The sequence below is a fragment of the Spea bombifrons genome, chromosome 4 (assembly GCF_027358695.1).
Source record: "Spea bombifrons isolate aSpeBom1 chromosome 4, aSpeBom1.2.pri, whole genome shotgun sequence".
Classification (NCBI taxonomy): Eukaryota; Metazoa; Chordata; class Amphibia; order Anura; family Pelobatidae; genus Spea; species Spea bombifrons.
In genome coordinates this window covers 86,873,847-86,891,104 of record NC_071090.1, presented here as the reverse complement: position 1 = coordinate 86,891,104, position 17,258 = coordinate 86,873,847, and the positions used below count along the sequence as shown (strand labels likewise).

At 35.1% G+C, this 17,258-nt stretch overlaps 1 long non-coding RNA gene across 2 annotated transcripts in view; it reads right to left on the bottom strand.

The window, feature by feature from the left end:
- The window catches only part of LOC128492433 (uncharacterized), a 37,611-nt gene extending 21,219 nt beyond the window's left edge, over positions 1-16,392 (bottom strand). Inside the window, exons 1-7 of one of the 2 annotated variants that reach the window (XR_008354091.1) lie at positions 16,276-16,392; positions 13,268-13,379; positions 12,432-12,501; positions 12,305-12,349; positions 11,551-11,630; positions 8,975-9,045; positions 6,852-6,960 (exon numbers count right to left, since the gene is read on the bottom strand). This is a non-coding gene — a long non-coding RNA (uncharacterized LOC128492433). The remainder of the gene's footprint in view (positions 1-6,851; positions 6,961-8,974; positions 9,046-11,550; positions 11,631-12,304; positions 12,350-12,431; positions 12,502-13,267; positions 13,380-16,275) is intronic. The other variant, XR_008354090.1, reaches the window with a different exon arrangement.
- Positions 16,393-17,258: the final 866 nt, after the last annotated feature.

The following is a 17,258-nucleotide window of genomic DNA, read 5'->3' as shown; positions in this document are numbered from 1 at the left end:
AGTCTAAAATAACATGCTTACTGCATTGGATGTTGACAGTGATGCAGAAATTATAGATATTTGTGACCTGTAGCCCTCCTGTATATCCCACTTGATCTACTGTAAATCATCATAGGCCAAACAGGCCTGTGTGCCCAATCATATATGGCCATTTATATTTTAAAACTGGACAACTGGAGCCGAAGTATCATTATTCTGCATTTTCTTTCGGTGCTCCGTGACTACTAAGCCAATGTATGGACCAATAGAAGTTGACTATTTGTGTTCTGTGGAGAATGAAAACTGAGAATACAATTAAGGGCTCCCTTTTGCGCTCAAAGAGTTAACCAAAATGAATTCACGCACATCTACCCTGGCAGATGCAGTTTTAAAAGCATAGCTCATTAAAACAATATTAGCCATTCTTGGGTACGAGCTGGCTGTGTCCTGAGGCAGATTTGGCTAATTAGATGGCAGCCCCTGAGTAGTGAAAATCTTAATGCCAGATTTAATACTTCACCATAAGGAAACAAGGTACACAGAAGCCCATAGAAATGCACATTTCCACTTAGGGGTGTACTCACTTTTGTTGACAAGGTTTATACATTAATAGCTGTGTGTTGAGTTATTTTTAAGGGAACAGTAAATTCCACTGTTATACAGGCTGTACACTCACTACTTTACATTGTAGCAGAGTGTCATTTCTTCAGTGTTCTCACATGAAAAATAAAATATTTACAAAAATGTGAGGGGTGTACTCACTTTTGTGAGATGCTGTATATTGTAACAACGTAATGTTTGTGAACCCAGGGCATACTTGAAAACAAAATTCTATGTATCCTTCCTGGTTAAATACTTTCTAACTATTGGTACAAGACAAAATACAACACAATGTTGTACTTTCCTGGAGAACTGAGTGCCACCTTTTACTGGGCGCACACTGGAAAATATATTCTGGACACTGGAATTAAATGGACTTCTGGACTGCAGCTTGCATGGTTCATAAGCCACTCTTATTAAAGAAACCTTCTAGTCCCACTCTATTCCCACTTATTTCTGGAAGGTTCAGAAGTCATAAATACTGTGTATTAGTACATTTCAATATCATTAACAACTATTGAATTATTATGCTATTTACACCAAAATACCAAATTGATTATGTTTGTCTCAAACCGCTCAACTGCATGGGTTAATAAAACCCCTGAAGACATACTATACATAAGATACATTTCAGGTTCAACTACATCAAAAGCAGTACTATTGTCTATTGTAATTATACTAATAAATACTAATTCATAGTACTAACAGTTGTGCTACTATTCCCTTAGTGCATGTTAGTACAACAGAGAGTTTGTACTAAAGGTAAACCTAAGGTACTGAAGTTTCTCCGAGAGGAGGACACAACATTTTATCCCTATATGGTGGGATAATGTATATATATATATATATATATATATATATATATATATCCCTACATGGTGGGATAATGTATATATATATATATATATATATATATATTTATATAGTGAAATTGTCATGGAATTTGTGGGGGAAGGGGGCAAGTGCACGCAATGATGTAATGATGTTTACATTATACTTACATGGGTTGCGTATATATATATATATATATATATATATATATATATATATATATATATATATTACACACACATACATACATACACACACACATACATAGACACTAAAAGCACAGCAAGCATATATGAGCGGCAAACATTATATAATGCACAGTAGTACATAGTACATATATACGATACACACCGATACATGGAATATTTATTTTACCATGTCTCATACACATTACATTTACATGCATGCAATGCAATGTGTGTCTGAACAAGGTGCATATTAATGCATTGTAGAACACGGTACATATATACCGTATATATGTATGTATATGTATATATATATAATGCCCATTGATACACAGTACATTAACACACTCATACATATATATAATGGATAACTCTCTCACACATTTCTCAAGCCATAGAATAAATGTCAGAAGACAATGTAAAGTGACTGGGTAATGCATTTGTGGAGGTCATATTGTTGATGTTGCCAAGCAACATGGTTGATGTTTCATTGTCCCCAGGCTGTTTGGCTGTCTAGAAGTTTCTGTCATTTTAAATTCTACATTTAAATGAAAAGAAATATGACATTGTTGGAAATCTACAGGGTAACTATATTATTTGTAGTGCTTTAAACACTTTTGGAATCAGGATTTGCCAACATATTTTTGATGCAAAACAAATACTAGGTTTGTCTGTTTAATTTAACATTTTATTTACGAAAAACCCTGTCAGTACAAACAAGGTAAGAGAAGCATTGAAAAACATAAATGTACAAAACTCTATTGAACCATTATGCAATTGAAGGGGTTAATGTCAACCATACTGGTCATATACACTAATACTCGCATAGTCCTTAGGCACAAATAATTGAAGGCAATCTATAATTTTACTACCCATATTCCATATACCTTATTTTTTATTCCGTTAGTCCACAAAGCAATGCTTATTGAATATGTCATGGCTTTTTAACTAGGTGCCAAAACCACTATAAGAAATTAGGAAGTCGTGAGGCTGTAATATTTTTTCTCTCATAAATCATAGAAATATCCAATTCCCAGAATATGCGATTACCACAATACTCTACTGTCCGGACCATCCTACAAGCATCTCTCCTGCCATTGTGCATTTTGGGTTGTAAATGATGATGATGTTCTAATACAAAATATGCATTGGATGCAATGTCATAGTAAATTAGCATGTGTCATAAAAACAAATTTACATTAATCAAGAAGGTAAAACAAATCTTTACTTGCCAATTTACATATCCAACAGGATATATTTTTTAATCACATTAAATTGTAAACTACACCTACTTTGGAACTAATTATTATTATTATGGAAGTAATGGCATGTCTGTTGTATAGCTTCAAAGCTCTAGTGGAGTAGTGATGTCACATACATGCGAGCTGGTGAGCTGTTTTCAACCAACCCAGCTTTTTATACCATTTATCCACTACTGATAATTGCAATAATCAGAGGTCCTTTTAATAAACAATAAATCACCACTTCTAGCAAAGCCTCCAGATTCAGCCAAATTGGGCCCAGGCCCCACCATTACCCCATGCACATAAGTAGCTAAAGCAGTATCATCACATCCAGGTCAGTGTTAAATCTACAGAATCCGGCTCTCAGCTGAATACATACATTTATACACTTTTGTATTTTAGTTGTTTAGTGAATAGCAGTTATTATAACTTGACAACTTAAATTTCCTTCAATCAATCAGTTTTCCTTCAATGGAATCCACTAAAGTATACCTCCCAAGTATCCTGTTTTGCACAGGACAGTCCTAATTTCCGTGCACTGTCCAGCTGAGCTGCCCCATCAAACAGATTGTGCTAAAGCAGAGTGCCACAATATGACATCATATTCCTGTGTACTGCTTCAGTACATGGTGAGATGGCTGGTTTATTGTTCTTTCCCAAACCACCCTCTAACCCAACATCTACCTACGGCCTCCATCAAAGTTGTCCTGCTTCAAGTAATGTTGGGGTCACACTATAGTGCCATAATATATATGGGAGCTAATTCAGCTTTGTCCATTACTTCACATTTTACAAATGTTTTAATAATGAATCATAATAAATTAAATCTACTAACTCTTCATCTGAAAACTAAAAAGAAGAAGAGGACCTGTCATGAACAGACCATCTATGATGGGTTGCTACCTTAGACCTGATCCACCTCAAAGAGCGACTCTTTCTTGCACATCCCTCTATATTTCTTCATGTCATATCCTGGTGCTCTGCATCAGCAGAATGCATGAGGGAAGAGATGATTACTTTCTCAACAGGGTTGGTTACAAAGGAGATCTCTGATTTACTCAACAAGTCCAATGAGCAGAGGTCCAATGAAAAAGCACAATTGACCAGTATGGTGCTCTGTCCCAGTTATGTGACAAAGGGACTTCAATTTTCAATAATACTTGCAATGCTGAGATTGAAGTTGTAGTAACTTGGTGTTGTTACTCTCAATCTCTGCTGCGTCATCACATAAAAAGTAAGGATGTCTACAGTGTAAATGTCCTTTGAAACATAAAATTTCCAGGGAAAACAATTGCCTTTAGAAAGGGGAGTAGCTATAAGAAATTATTATCAAATTAATGAGAGCATACTGGGAACAAAGTCAGACCCAAGAGCCTCAGGAACAAAGATGCGTTGTATTTCCAATGTAATGTAAATGTAAAAGACTTTGTAGGTGGGGTATGAAAAGAGGGCATGAACAAACAGTACTTCAATTTGGGAGAGCATTAGCGGGCAGAGAGTTTGGGTTCACATGACTCCCCTTAAATAATGGCGCTCATAACTTAAATATACTACAGAGTGACCAAAAGGAAATACAGAGTGCTTAGAAAAGAAACCTACTCTCCTTATTCTTTTTGTAGAATTTCTAATTATTTTGGTTGAAATATGTAACATGTGGCCATCATTAATCTCACTGAGAATCAGTTACAAGCCAATTATATTTAGATCAGAGGAAAGTAACAGCAGTGACACTTACATCAAAGACATGACAGAGAAAGCAATTCTGTACAACTCTCACTTCAACATAATTTTATTAACCAGCAAACAGAAGAGTCAGATAAGCCTCTCAAAAAACTAAACACGGATTCTGTGTGAGGGGCGTTCTTACTGGTCTTGTAATGCGCAAGACCCTTGTTGTCCTACAACCACTCCAAGCATCATGCCACAACATTATGCCTCCAAACATAACATACCCTAATACCACAGCATAACTACCTATTCACATAAACAGTGGTAAAATCTGGAACTTAAGAAGTTAGACCAAATGGGGGAACGTTGTCACCAACATTAGCCCTGATTCTTAAAGCATGTCTATTTAAATTACACGCAAAAAAATGTTAAACCAATCGATTACAGACAGAACTGGTTCAGCATTAATTCCAGAATTTAAACATAATTCCAATGATTCAAAAGATTACATACACTTTGTTAGTGTTTGGTGACATTGCCTAAATCACTTGAGGTAGCCGTCCTCAAGCTTCTCCTGACAGAACTGGCGTAACTCAAGCAGGTTTGTGGTCCTCCATGCTCAGACACACTTATTCAGGTCAGGGCTTTGGGATGGCCACCTCAGTACTTTTACATTGTTGTCTATCAGCCTTTGCGTTACAACCTTGGAGGTATGCTTAGGATCGTTGTCTTCCTGAAAGACTCAGTTGCGACAAATTTTAACTTTCTAACTGACGTCTTGAGGTGTTGCCTCAGTATTTCTAGATAATTCTCTTTCCTCATGATGTCATCTATTTTATGAAGTGCACCTGTCCCTTTTCCAGCAAAACACCCCCATATCACAACACTGCCTCCCCAATGCTTCACAGCTGGGATGGCGTTCCTCCCTTTTTCCTCCATACATGGCACTGATCATTATGGATAAACAGTTCACTTTGTGTTTCATCTGACAGGAGAACACTCCTCCAAAAGGATAGACTTTCGTAATGCGAGTCTTGGAGCAGGGGCTTCTTCTCGGTGTGACAGCTTTCAGGCTGTGGCGATGTAGGACTCTCTTAACAGTTAATGTAGAGACATTGGTATTTGATGCGTCCAACCCCTTCACCGGCATCTTTGTTGTTGTTTTTGGGTTAAGCTGAAGCTCACGGACCAAAGTACATTCAGCCCTGGGAGTTAATGTGTACCTTCTTCCTTCCTGAAAATGCAGTATCTGTGTGCGCTCATGATTTTTATATTTGCACGCCATTATTTGCACAGTTGATCGTGGGGCCTGCAGTTGTTTGGAAATTACTCCTAAGGAGGAACCAAACTTGTGGAAGTCCCCAATCTTTTTCCAATCACTCTTCTGGTTATGAAAATGAGAAACATACTCACAAGGATAATTCTAAACAGAAAGGCCAGAGAGGCACAAATACAAGGTCTCGGGTATCAAGCAGGGTTTATTTCATGTGAATCCCATAAAGCCATTTTGAAATTATACATATAACCATTTAAAAATGCACCAATAGTTTATTGTATTTGTTAATGGTTTCAAAGCAAATCACCACCAAACTGCCAAGATGACCAAAGACAGGGGCATAACCCCTGAGGCCCAGGTCTCAGATCTTAACATGTGTTATAGCTTATTATGAAGTATAAGCAACATGTTTGTTAATATACCCCTGGTATCAAAGTAGGGCTAATGAAGTATTGGAAATGAACTAATATACCCGAAATACACCTATAGGGCGATATTTGATGTGAGTTACGGGGTTAACAAAGTCTTTTTTTTTTTTCAATCAAACACCATCACGTTTTTCAGGAACCGGTGTATGTCTAACCGATGAAAAAGGGCTCACCGATGCCCTCTGTTTAGCTAAACGGGCTTGTTTACATCACTGGCAGCTGCTTCCTGTTTTCTGGCAGACAGAAATGCCAGATTTCCTGCGCATGTGCGTGCAATGCTCTTCAAGCATCAACAGGCTTGGGTGGACTGAGGCTTAGTGCAACCCATTTATACCAGATCATTAACTACTGTAAGGCCAAACGCCTGTGCAGAGTCTTTCACACTGGAACACTCTGCATATTATAGTAAGTGGGGCTTCTGTTTTATTTTCTTAAAAGAAAAAAAACAATTGTGAAAAAAAATGGCATGAATGTTTCTATAAGCAACTAAAACTCTTGGTCACCAATCGTTTGCAAAAATCAAAATTAAGGGGACACAAACAGATAAATTTACCAGAATATTTTTGTTTATTTTTATGTTAGATTAAAAATAATACAAAAAAAAAATTCTAAAACAATACAATATGTCAAAGCAATATACCTTAAAATAGCCGATCTCGCGGATGGTCATCACAGCCAACTCGGCTCTGTACAAATGCTGCAACATCTCTGTAGATACTGAAAGTGGATTCCTGTGATCTTGTCTTAACCTGAGGAAGGAGGTAATTCAGAATGAGAAACAGAATGCCTTCGCTGATCTACAAAGGGAATCAACGGAGGATCTGTTCTGTTGCCTACTCATTGGTGACGTAACACATGTGTCTATTATTAAAACTTGTTATTTTATACACCCGTTTCATAGAAAATCTCGCCTGACTTAACAGCAAAATGTGGTGAATTTATAATGGGTATTTATAGGATCGAGAGCTAAATATTGAACAGTCGCCATGGAAACTATTGCAGATTAGATATTAGAACAATTACCACATCAGCCATGTTTATGAGGACACATATAATTTTCAGTCTTTGTTCAGCGGTACAGATAAAGTGCTGCAGTGTGTGTGAGATGTATAACTGAGTAAGATTCTTTAAATACAAAAATCGTGGTTTTTTTTTAATATAAACAATTCACAAAACAAAAACAATTTTCTAATCAAATAAATATGCAAACATTCCCATAACTTAATAGACTTTAAGGTACAGTATAAGGTTTTATATAGGCATTTCAGTTAAATTGGAGGAATGAGTAAACCTTTGCACTTGTTAATAGTTTTCAATGCCAACTATTACATGAAATCCATAAAAATATCAGATTTTATCGCAAAATGCCATAAAACCCTCAATGTAAGATTATCTCTATTTTCCGGAAGAAGAAGAATACCTTGGCTCACAATAATTCATCCCTGATGGCTCTTTTCTGTTTAAAGGGCCCACATACAATCGTTTTTTTGTGTTAAAAGGATGCATGTACAAACAAAAGGGCCTAATAAAACAGCTGAAAAATGAGTCACAAAAGTATATGAAGAGTGGGTGGGGAAAAGTCGGTTGAATAATGCCGGACCTAAAGGCCTCATGTTCCCTAGTTCCACTAGAGTAGGCAGACATTCAAGGGTTTGTATGCGGTCTGCTCCATGGGTCACCACCATAAGGGTTCGGGGACTGCAGCCACCACCCACACTGCCGAATGGCACATCCTTTGGTGCAGATGGAAAACACTGTTCCCAGAAATTTCCACTTCCATCCCTGAATGAGGGGGGTACTACAACATAGCTTGCCATTAGGTAGAACCCTTTGTACTTCGTACATTCAGGTGGGTATGTTCACAGGTAAAAAAATTTGCGAAGCCATCTACCCATCGGAACATTAAAAACGTTAACCTCATACATCATGTGATTTACAAACTATTTTAATGTTAAAGCTTACGTTAGACATAAGCCTATTTACAGTACAGGTAATTGTTCTTCTAAGACAACTTCTTTTAAAATACTCAGTGGCACCATTTACAACTGAATATAATTTCAAACTCACTCTTTCATTTTCTACAGCTTGTAAATAAGCTTAAAAAAAACAAAAACGTATAAATACCACTGTCCGTATTAAAGAGGTGTTTCTGATGTCTGTATTACGAACTAGTCAAAATTAAAACAGGGCTCTAAACATCTGCGTGCCTTCCTTTTTCTTACATTTAATTTGTTTATTTTATATTTATTTTGTATGCATAAAACTGACCAATCCATTGTTTAAGAAAACAATTGAATTAGCTATAGCAATACATTACTTTGAAACAATAAAGAAGTAATAGATCCTTACATAAACTTAATAGTGGTGTTTAGAAAGCCGGGAATTGAATTATTTGGTACCAAATGTGTTAACAAATCATAAACAATACAGTACAAGAATCCTAAAATTATTTCCTTTTGGTGAACCTAAATTATTTTTATTACGTAACTTAATAAATAGATAACTCCAAATAAATCTGCAATCAGCACAACTGAAAAGAAGAAATGTCTCGTCGACACACATCAGAAAAGCGAATTAGAAAATATGTTAATTGAATTAATATCAAGGACAGCTTTGCTGCTGCAGAAGGGTGGTGGCAGATGTAAATAGGTCATGCCAGCTTCATATATTGTCCTACTTTCCTTGCTAATTAGCACGATAAGAAAGCAATCAACGGGTGGGAAGGAGGAGGGCAGCGATTAGGCAAAAAAAAATTCAACCTACCTCATGCCAAAGCGGCCATCTTAAAATATTATTCGATCCCATCAAAATGGCCTCCGAGTACAAAGCAAGATCTAGCTGGAGAAAAAAAAAAAGAATGTGATGTTGACTAAGAAAAAATATTCTTCTCGAATAAGCTCTATAATGCTCATCTTCTCTTGATGAGTGTACCACGTGGTGGTGATGCTCAAACACATATTCAAATTAAAAAGCCTTGCCTTCGTGAATCTAGGCAATCCACATAATGCTGTGGTTTCGGTCTATTTTCACTGTGTAAGAGACAAAATAAAATCATTTCTAGTTGTGTGCTATTTTACAATATGACATTATTTACACTAGAGTAACCCCTTCTATACCATCAGGCTTCTTAGTAAATTCCTGGCCTTCAAGGAAACAAAGGGGTTAAACTATTAACTAAATAGGAAAGGATTTTGTGGACAACAATAGATTTTACAGTACATTTAACATTGTGCTACAATTTCACAATGTAAAATGCTGTGTTTCAACATATTCCAGTTATAAATATAGGACGTTCATATATTCTCATTGAATATCAAATATTTACTGAATGTACGACTATTACTTGAAAGAATAAAGGTTTTCCCTACAGGATTATTGTGGAGCAATAAATAGACTCTGTACATGCTGGGGTTAAAAACAAATACATTCAGCTTTTTTTTCCTTGAAAAAAAGAGACATTCGTTTTAAAAAGCTTATGATAAAGCATTTAAACAATTTAAATGATCTAAAAATGTCTGACATCCCATCCTTAATGGAGACTATTTTATTATTTTATTTAGTAGTTAAATATAATTCATGGCATGCATTTTGTTATACACTCTGACCCTTTTTTGTACAAGACGTTATAAGGCTGAACACAAGCTATAAGCATACCTATGTGTTTATTATTAAAGCATACAAATATATATATATATATATATATATATATATGATAACCTAACAATATTACCTACCAAGAAATTATGTTTAGTATTGCTACAAATGGTTACGTAGCTTCCGCAGTAAAGAACTAACCATTTGATTAGTCACAGCAAGAAGACTCATCATTCAATATGCAATATATACCGTGATTGTTGGCTCCCATTAATTAGAGAAGGTTACTGGATTCAAACAGTTAATAATTTTAATAGAATATTATTTTATGGTGATCTGAAAGGTGACCAAGGAATGCTATTAATGAAAGTATCCTGACAAATGCTATTGTCGTATTTACACTAAACTGCAAATCAGATGCCTTAAAATTAAAACTGTGGAAATATTTTCTGAGAAATCTACCGTTCATTTTCATTTCGTATTTTAACTGTTTCATCACCCTAGGGGTTAGTGATTTATTGTTCATCTTAAAAAAAGCTGTCTACCTCTTCTATATTTAAGAGTTAGCCTATTTTTTTTAAAAAAAAAAATGTTACCATTTGGAAAAATGATACATTTCAGTAAGCACCAATGACAATTACAATATTAACCCATCCCACGCTAGTAAGGTCAGTAGTGCATTGCAAACCCATCTGGTAATAAAGAGGATAATTCTGCTTCCAATACCAATAAAAAGCCAGACATTCACAACAAAGAAATTGTGACTATAATGATGACAGAGAGAAATGGCAGTAGAAACGCCCTGTATGCAAATATCCGCAATTGTTATTAAGATGATATTTAACATATGCAAATGTGTTGCATGCATATTCATTTGCTATTATCTAAAGGGCTGATCAATAGCTGCCTCTCATTAACCAGAAGCCAAAACGTCTTATAAATCACCTTTGCTTTGCAAGATGTGTGGAAAACATGGAACAATCCATTGTTGATTGCGTGTGGCACAACAAAACACACTAATTGTATCATGTGTAACTTCACATGACAACGTGAATTCACATTTTGAACACAATTACGAAAGACAAATAGTTTTGAGTAATCCAGTTTTCACACTCAACACAAATATCCAGGCAAAGCAATTCTAGAATGGCTATGGGTGCATTGCAAGAAAAAAAAAGAAAAGAAAGATTAACACTTTTGTTTTACGGTATTTAAAAAAAAATCCGAATATGGTCATGTTTACTTTAATAAATGTGGATTTAGCCAACCACGAAATGAGAAAAATGTAAAATAACGAATCAGCTTTTTCAGATATATCTTTAAATGTTAGCAGAAGTGTCATGTTTTTCAACTAATTGGTCGAGTTGTGAATCATTTCCAGCAATAAAAACAGTTGGCAACACACAATAGGTGTAATGTTTCAGAGTACTAATGTATGTGGTCATACATGTGAAAGCAAAGCCATTCAAACACATTCAAGGCTCCACGTCTAGTAAATTATCACTATGCCCTTCAGTAACTGAATAATAGGATGTAATAAATAATCAAAATGGCACTGCACTGAAGACAGATCTTAATAAATCTACGTTTACTAGGTTTGAGCAATATCATCTCTTGCTCAATTTGTTACAGATATAGAGGAATCCCTATGTCTGAGACAGAGGTAATGTATAAGTATATATTTTCTTTGCCCTTAAAACATAGTCACAAACAAAGCTTAAAAACTGAAAGAGAATTATAGTCACCTGATTTCTGGAGGCCATTTTGAATTCAGAGCTTGATTTGTCATTGGTATCAGGCTATGAAATGCTATGCCCTTGTGGAGCTGCAAGGGATAAAAAGGAAATGTCTTTCATTTCATGTCATTTTCATATTACATAAATTATTATATCCACCTAAGAGTATTGCCTGTATGACACATTTTCTGATTGGGAAAGCAAAATAAAAAAAATTTAATTATAATAAAATAACTAATAATACTACTAATAATAAACATACCCAAGCTAAAGGGAAATGTTGCAATGAACAATTCAAATTTAGTGTTATAGGTATTTGGAAAGCATTGGCTTTAACAGGAATTTCCAGTGGGTTTCTGGGAAAAATAAACTATCCTATTCTACCCATATGATAGATAAGCTAATTGCCAAACACCACAAAGTAGGCCTATTACATCAATATGGATACAAAATCTGGAAACTAACATAGTACTATAGGTTCATTCATAATATTATATACACACAATATAAATATATATATATATATTTATATTAATGTGTAATTAATGTGTAATTAGTGTGTAATTTGTGAACATGATTAAATCCCACAAGAACTAGTTATAGTCACAATTAACATTCATAAAAGTACCATAAATTCTTAAGTGCTTAGGTATTAATTTGATCATAATAATGTGAATAGGAAACTCATGGGGGAAGTAGTGCAGATTGTGATAACTAACACAAACTTGGTTTCTGTATACATCCAGTGCTTCGTCAAACTTACCATTACTGAATTCTTTCAAATATTCCTTCATATTAAAATGATATTCTGTTTTAAAACAAAAACACATTTAGAATATAATTCACAATTATAACAGTAATTAAAAATTAATCGTTTCAAATATACTTACTTTGCGTTGGTAGAAAAAGCTATGAAATGTGTCCATCTTAGGAAGGAACAGTATACAACAGGAGAGGTTCCTGAATAACAAAAACATATGTTACAAAAATATGGCATATGCAGTTAGGGAAAAAAAACAATTTTGAAGAACTGCTGTCATCATTCAATTTATTTGTCTCCTCTTTTTTTTACACAGAATGTCTGGGATCTCATTTCTCTTTAGGATATTTAAAATATTGTACATTTTTTGTCTATCACCAAACTGCAGAAAGGGGCATGCTAGTCATAATATATTTATTGATTTTCCATACTGGACTAATGCATGGAGGGATACTCCATCTATCTACATATCCGATCCTCTAATTACAGGGCCTGCTCTCTCATTATAGGCATTCTTCTCCTCCAGAGCATCCCCTGTTTTCTTGTTATAATTTTAATATGTATTTTAAGATTGCAGGTATATTGCTTACAGCTTTTCACATTAAGGACTACTGTCTATGTCTAATACATTTCTGTGAAGACTCTTCACAAAATTAAAAAACGTTCATTTTGGGGATATAATCTTGAAAAATTCAGGTATCAACTGTTATACTATGGGGTTACTAACAGGAGAAACTATGGGTGGTGATAAGTGTCCTTGTCGAGTTGAAACCTCTGAGCATTTTCCTTTGTTAACAAATCAGTAAACCCAACCTGCCTTTGAATGTGGAACCTATCAATCTAACCATTCTACATAGAACATCTCCATTCACTATAAAATGCTAATTGTCACTCTGAGTCTTACTCTTCATTAAGTGTATGTCATAAGAAAGTTGCCGAGAGTAAGAAAAAGAGGTGTGAGCTCACCTTCCATCCAGTCTGTTAACAGAAGACAGGGTGAGAAGGACTCTTAAATATCTGTCTGCAGATATGTCATCTCAGCTTGGGAGCTCTGTATTTTCAGGTTGTCGTTTCTCTTCTGTGAATAGGGGTGTAATATTTAAATACAGGATGATAAACATGATGGTTGCTAAACATAGAGTTGCTAACAACTTTTGACAATCTGTTACAGAGAAGTGTTTTAACAGACCTTAAAGGAAATCTCTCAGGAACATAGTTGCCTTGTCTCTGTGACAATGAATATATATGTGGATGTGCATTGTATGCATTGGTGTTGAGGCAAGCAACAGACAGATTAGAGCAATTAAAGTTACTCAAACAGTATATTAAAGAGGAGATTTATTCATAAAATTTGATGTGAGATAATAACCATTTAGCCCACGTAAGCCTGTAGTATGTAGTAATTTGTTAGAAGCAATTAAAGTAAAGAGCATCAGTATTGGGTTATTTTCACACACACACACACATATATGTATATATATATATATATATATTATTGTAATAAAATACTAACACTAAACACAAATCTTTAAATATAAGTGTATAGACAATATATTATACAGAACGTTCCTAAAGGATACATCCTGTAAGTGATACGTAATCACATAGGATAATTCCATGCACACTGACCGTCTTCTAACCTTATGTCTTTGTCTCCTTATTTTATGTCAAGTACTAGATGTGGCGTGGGAAAAACTTATTTGGTCTATTCACAAATCCACTATCCCCTTGAACCAAAACCAATTAGCCTGGACTATAGGCCCCGGCATTTAAGAAAATGTCTCCCTGTTAAGCCACGGTTTCAATTGCTGAGAGAGGATTGGAAGTAAATGAGTCTATCCCACTTAAAGCTCTCCTTAAGAGCAACTGAGGTTATGAAAAACAGGCCATCTCTATAGAATTACCCATCCCGTGAATGGTGCCGTCCACTGACTCAAGGCCTAAACTTTATGTATCAGATGTTGCCGGTAACGTAATTAACAAAGCAACCACAGCCAAAGTATTCCCGACACTCAATTAATACACTCCAATCATACATGCCCATTCTGATCCAAAAGCCAGTCCTCGACTAGAATAAATTAAGTCTCATTGAAAACATACTTGAAAAGTTTATTTATCTTTTTTATTTAATTTAAGTAGTCCAGACCAGGGGTGAGTTAAGCTAGGACTTGTTTGTAGTTTCAGACAATTAAAATAAAAGCTGCACCTTTAATTCTTACTCTACATGTAAGTCCCTCCAAATAACAGGATTACTGCACTAAGGTTGGATTAGTAACGCTTTCTAAATACTGGTGTAATGCTAAAGCCTCATGCCCAGAAGCTTCCCATCTTGCATAGTTTTTACCTGGAAGACTTCTCATTATACAGTCCTGCCTTTATCTATCTATCTATCTATCTATCTATCTATCTATCTATCTATCTATCTATCTATCTATCTATACATCCAGTACATATATATAGAATTAGAAATATAAAAGCCTTGTTTACTTCAATGAACAGTTTACCTATGATAAAAAAAATATATATTTCTCCAAATCTTTTACTGAATTCATGTATAAAGAAAAAGGCAAAAATCAATGTTTAAAACACTTCATTGACAAAAATATAATTTTTAATTGATTTAAACCTTGGACTGGTAAAGTGTCCTGCAATTAAATAGAGGGTTTCCAAAAATGTAAATAGGCAGATTTTTCACTCAATTCTTATTTCACATTTATTTATATTACCATGATGGGGTTAGTGACTTTAATATCGCATAGACATGTCAAAGCTTTTTCTAGATTATGCAACTTTTATTCAGTAATATTGATATCCATAGCACGTAGGGATGGTCTGGCAAGACTGATAGGGGAAATCCTAAAAATTACCCCAGATATTTATACAACACATGACACAGAGATATAAGTAGGGGTATTAAGGCTTAAACATGCCCCTCACCTTGTGGTGCCAGGGCCCACCATAAATTACCCGTAATATGGCATCAGCAAGAATAGAAAGTACACCGGCAAAATGATCAACTCCTCAAGTCAATCATCAGAGGACATAAAAGAGGCTAGGAATATATGTCTGCTTGAACACTGGTGATGCCATTATTTCAATGGGGTTGTCTGTTTTGCGTTGTTCAAGCTTGCTTGAGAGAATGAAATCAATCCAAATAATATTTAGTACGTTTCTAGCTAGCAATCTATTTCATTTTATAGGAGATGATGTATATATATATATATATATATATATATATATATATATATATATCTTTGTGTGTTTGTCACTACAACATTTATTTGTGATGACTAGGCAAAGCAAACTGACTACAAATGTCAGTTAAATGTGGCAGAAAAAGTAAGGATGCAGAGTATTTGTGTTTCCATGGAAACTGAATGCAGATTATCCAAAACCGTTTTTCCTTTTTCTAGTAATTTAATATATGTTATGTACCCTCTAGGTTCTTTGTTTTAAGGTGAAGGTACGAGTCTCATACAAATTGGGGAATACATGTATACAAAATTAAAATATTCTCAATTAAGGACTGACCTCTGGAATCTCAACTCATTTCTTTGGAGTAAAGCGTCTTCATTTCTGCATGGGTTCACTCTTAAAAAGACCCCCTCCTTTCACTAGCTTTTCACAAAGAAAGCTGACATGGCCCATGAAAATGATCAAATTATCAAGAACGTGACCTCTTGAATGAACAATGCTTAGCAAGGAATGAATCCACCCCAGAAGCAAAAAAAGAAAGAAATAACCCAGCTACTAATACATGTTTCTGAAACATAAAATGATTACAGGGAGAAGCCCATCACAAAAGCTGTTATACTACTATTAATATGTGAAAAAGTGATACTGCTATGGGAAAGGTAATATAACTTTTTTCCATTATAAAAATTTTGGGTTTTTTACCGTAATAATTAATTTAAATGCAAGGATGCAATAAGTTGTAGGTAGATATGGAAATAAAATAAGTAATAAAAAAGTACCTGATATAAGGAGCAGGTGGGATCAGTAAGGGCTGTAAAGCCAGGTCATAACCGGGTTTGCTGTTTGGAATTCTTTGATGATGCAGTGTCTTCTGTGACGTCATGGAAGTTATTCCTACTTTCGGTTATCTAGCTTTATGACGGCTGATTTACACTCATACAGCTAGATAACCAAAGATAGAAACAAACTCCCTGTCTGGCCTCCATCCTGCCTTCGTCTCCATCACACTCCACCTACCATCAATAAATAAAAACAGCCGTAAAAGACACGAATATATCACCGGGTGTCCATTAAATAGCGTTAAATATCGCAGAACATTCCACCGGCTACCGTGTGAGTGAATGAATGAGCGGTGTTCTGGGCTCCAATTGAATAAATGAGCAGCAGACGCCGAGAGCCACTGAGCGATGCCTTTTACTTTTACGTCTTTCTAATGGTAATAGGGGCCTGTATGATCGTGACATCACCAAAGGAGTGACCAATAGGAGGTCTGATATTTAAATTGCACCAATATCCCGCACTTTTCCCCATAGAGTCAGTCTAAAGAGAGTGCAATAATGATGATGGGTTTCAATGGCAAGACACTCTACACGTGGTATGCATGCAGACCATCAAGATTTTGTGAGAATAGCTAGATATAATGATACATTCGATAGATAAATAGATAGATAGATAGATAGATAGATAGATAGATAGATAGATAGATAGATAGATAATTAATGGATGCATAGGTGATTAATTTATAGATACATTGATGGTGGATAATACAAAGACTTAATAGTTTAATATATGATTTATATGGGATTTTCATATTTCATAATTAGTTTTCATAACAGTTACCCATCACTGATCGAAACAATTTAAAACCCAGCCCCAGACAAATAAATGCGTTGGTTGAGGTCCCTGCTCTGTCCACACACTCTCAAATATCCCATCTATTACTATAGAAAAAGAGCCTTAAATCCCCCAGATATATAAAACA